This window comes from Hippopotamus amphibius, chromosome 8, assembly GCF_030028045.1.
Source record: "Hippopotamus amphibius kiboko isolate mHipAmp2 chromosome 8, mHipAmp2.hap2, whole genome shotgun sequence".
Classification (NCBI taxonomy): domain Eukaryota; kingdom Metazoa; phylum Chordata; class Mammalia; order Artiodactyla; family Hippopotamidae; genus Hippopotamus; species Hippopotamus amphibius.
The window spans coordinates 53,595,718-53,598,412 of NC_080193.1; the positions used below are offsets into that span (position 1 = coordinate 53,595,718).

The 2,695-nt window shown below is 37.1% G+C and overlaps 1 non-coding gene across 1 annotated transcript; it reads left to right on the forward strand.

Annotated features, from left to right (window-relative positions):
* The first annotated feature begins 2,332 nt into the window (after window positions 1–2,332).
* On the forward strand, window positions 2,333–2,435 carry LOC130859680 (U6 spliceosomal RNA). The gene has a single exon (XR_009055246.1). It is a non-coding gene; the product is annotated as a U6 spliceosomal RNA (small nuclear RNA).
* Window positions 2,436–2,695: the final 260 nt, after the last annotated feature.

The following is a 2,695-nucleotide window of genomic DNA, read 5'->3' on the forward strand; positions in this document are numbered from 1 at the left end:
TTAAAACACAAACAAAATCAGCCAATCAAAGAAACAACTCCTAGCTTGCTGTATGCTTCTAGGAAGATGAAGCATATACACAGTCACTTGGAAAAAAATAGTTTGACAATTTCTTCAATAACTACACATGCAACTACCACATGACTCAGCAACAGTACTCCTGGGCATTTACCATAGAGGACACTTGTGTCAAACCTTAGGTCCACACAGAAACAGAAACGTGAATGTTTACAGTAGTTCTATTCATTATTGTCAAAACCTCAAACCAGCTCAATCGGAATGGACCATTCCAAGGCGTATGTGGTTAAACAGACTGGCACATAAATATCATGGAATGCTAGTCAGCAATAAAAAGGCACGATTGATACATTCAACAATCTGGATGAATCTCCAGAGAATTATGTTGATTGAAAAAGCCAATCTCAAAAGGTTACATTTGTTTGACTCCATTTATATAACATTCTTGAAATGACAGAATTGTAGAAAAGATGAGTGGTTGCCAAGGGTTAAGGTGGAGAAGGAAGGCACAGGTTGTGGCTATAAAAAGGCAAATGGAAACGTTGTCTGTCTTGATGGTGTCAGTATCCTGGTGCTGATATTGTGTTATACTGTTTACAAGACATTACCATCAGGGGAAACTGGGTAAAGGGTACACAGAATTGTATCTGCATTATTTTTTTGCATTATTTCTCCCAACAGTATATGAATTTACAATGATCTCAAAATTAAACCTTTAATTTTAAAAAATGGAAAAAGCAAACATTCTGGCTTAATACATACCAATGAAACTGAAAATCTGGGATAATGAGCACCAAAAAGATAAAACTCCAAGAACACGTAGGTAATGGCAGAAGAATCTGGGTTTTTGCTCCCTTTCCAACACAAGAATGCTCCATCTCTGCCTCAAGATTAAATCCCAGTGAAAATATCTGTTCTAAATAGTCAGAATATTTGCCCTGAAAAGAATTACACTTAAAATAATTATTTAATAAATTTCATTCTTTCACATATTCCACAAAAATATATTTGAGTGCTTACATGGAACACACATTGCATTAGGCTCTGGATATACAGTAACATAGAACACAGATGTAATTTTGAAGAAATACTATAGGGAATGTACTAGGTGTTAAGAGAACAAATAAGAACTCAGGTTTCAAATTTGGGGGTTTGGAAGGCTTCTTAATCAATATATACATCAAAGCCCAGATCTGAAGAGTAAATAGACAATAACCAGATAAGAAGTACATACAAAGGCCCTGAATTGAAGTAAGAGAGCTGGAAAGAGTTCTCAGCCTTCATCTTACTGGACCTATCAGGAAATCATTCCCTCCTCATTAAATCACTTTTTTTTTTTACATAGATTCTAGAACACCACATCCTCAAAGATTTTATCCTACATCATTCCTTCTCAGTCTAAACTTTCACTGGTTCCTCCTCATCACCCTGTCCTCTTAGAGTGTACCGGGGCTCAGTTTTTAGTATCCTCTGCTCTATCCTTTAGAGATTTCATTAGCTGCATGACTTTTAAATACTACCTCTATGCCAGTGACTTCCACATTTATATCTGGAGATCAGACATCTCCTGAACTTCAGATTCGTTCACATATTTAACCAGACATATCTACCTAGGAGTCTAATGGGCATCTCGAACTTAATATGACCAAAATGAACTCCAGATGTTTCTCTCAAACCATATTCCATCCAGGACCTTCCCCATCCCATCCTTCCAGTTGCTGATACCAACGCCTTGATTTCACTCTTTGTCTCATACTGCACATCCAATCAATCAGCATCTCCTGTTGGCTCTACATTCAAAATACAGCCAGAATCCCACCATTTTCTACTACCTCCAAATCTACTCACCTGATCTGAGCCACTGTCATCTCTACGCCTGAATTCCTACAACAGTCTAACTGATATCCCAGCTTCCACTGTGCTCCTTACATTCTCCTCTCCATTACTTAGTGAAATACTTTTAAAAAGTAAGTCTAAACACATCACTTCTCAGAACTCCTCAGTGGCTCCTGATTTTACCTGGGTAAAAAGCCCTATTAATGGTTTTTAAGCCCTTCTACAATCTGCCCCCTATTCCTAGTACCTCTCTACCTCTACCTTTTTCCTCTCTGTCAAACTGACGTCCTCACATATTCCTGCTTAGGACTCCATACTAGCTGGTCCATCTGCCTATACAATTCTCTCCACCATCTCCCCTCACAGCCCCCATATCTGCATGGCTACTTCCCTTGCTTCCTTCAAGTCTTTCCTGAAATGTCAATTTCTCAATGAACACTTAACTTGATCACCTTATTTAAAATTCCAACTCTTATGCTTGCTTGGGCAGCACATACACTAAAGTTAGAACAATACAGAGAAAATTAGCATGGCCCCTACACAAGGATGACACACAAACTCATAAAGTGTTACATATTTTTGAAGGAGAATTTTTAAAGTAAATGTGGCAAAAATATTAACAATATGTGATTCTAGGTCAAGGGCATATGGGAGTCCTTTGCACAATTCTTATGACCTTTTATAAGTCGTAAGTGTTTTCAGAAAAAAAGTTAAGATTTTTAAAAACAAACAAAAAAACTGAACTCCTTTTTATCTCTTCCCTGCTCTACTTTTTCTATCTTGATAGCACTCATCAACTTGTAAAACACTATATAATTTACTAAATATCATCAACTTGTAA